The following is an 829-nucleotide window of genomic DNA, read 5'->3' on the forward strand; positions in this document are numbered from 1 at the left end:
GTTAAGGTAGCCACAGGGCACTGCTGGTGAATTTTGGGGAGGTATCAAAAATAGTACTTAGACTTAAGTATGGATCTTGATTTTTTTTCTCCAAGTACCTGATTGCAAGATGATAATTTATGCAAATTTTTATGACGTCATGATGACGTAATCAATAGTTATAGGCCACGCCCATTTCTACAAAACATTAATTTCCCTGGCTAACGACTCAATTTCCACGGCTAATATTTTGGTCAGATGTGCATAATGGTAGTTTTAATCAAAACACGGGAGCTTTTGTTCATATATATCAAAATAGATTTTTTGTGAATTTTTTAATGTAATTTTAATGACACCGACTATTCTGGGCCCTCGCCAGCGAATGCAGCAACGCAAGGCGTATGCCGCCCGTAGATTGAAAGTTCGGGTGGTAAACCTCCCGAAAATGTTGTTTTTTCTTCCTTTTCATGTGTAGTTTTCCCATAGTTTTGGCCTAGAATCTTGTCCAAGATCAAGTAATGCAGAAATATACCTCTGTCGGTCGTAAAAAGACGCAAATGTCCAGTTTTTTTGGCCAGTTTTCCACGCGCCGATCACTTCCGGGAAATAGCAGGTCAATGACCTTTCGTACTCACTCGCTGGCACGCAAAACAGCTTTGTTAGCAAGCAGCTACCTCCAGGGGGAGGAAAATTGAACAGCCAGCCACGCTTACCCAATAGTCACGTGACGCGATCCAAGATGGCGGACCCTTGTGGAAATGGAAAGCGCAGGGGGCTCGGGGAACGGCGGATAGCGGAAAGAAAGCTCGGTTCGCTAGACTTTCACGTTGTGGAAACGAAGCCCAAGGAG

General features: G+C 43.7%; 1 pseudogene; it reads left to right on the forward strand.

The window, feature by feature from the left end:
• Positions 1-718: 718 nt before the first annotated feature.
• The window catches only part of LOC109463091, a 3296-nt pseudogene continuing 3185 nt past the window's right edge, over positions 719-829 (forward strand).

Source organism: Branchiostoma belcheri, unplaced genomic scaffold, assembly GCF_001625305.1.
Source record: "Branchiostoma belcheri isolate BF01 breed outbred unplaced genomic scaffold, Haploidv18h27 scaffold1216, whole genome shotgun sequence".
Classification (NCBI taxonomy): domain Eukaryota; kingdom Metazoa; phylum Chordata; class Leptocardii; order Amphioxiformes; family Branchiostomatidae; genus Branchiostoma; species Branchiostoma belcheri.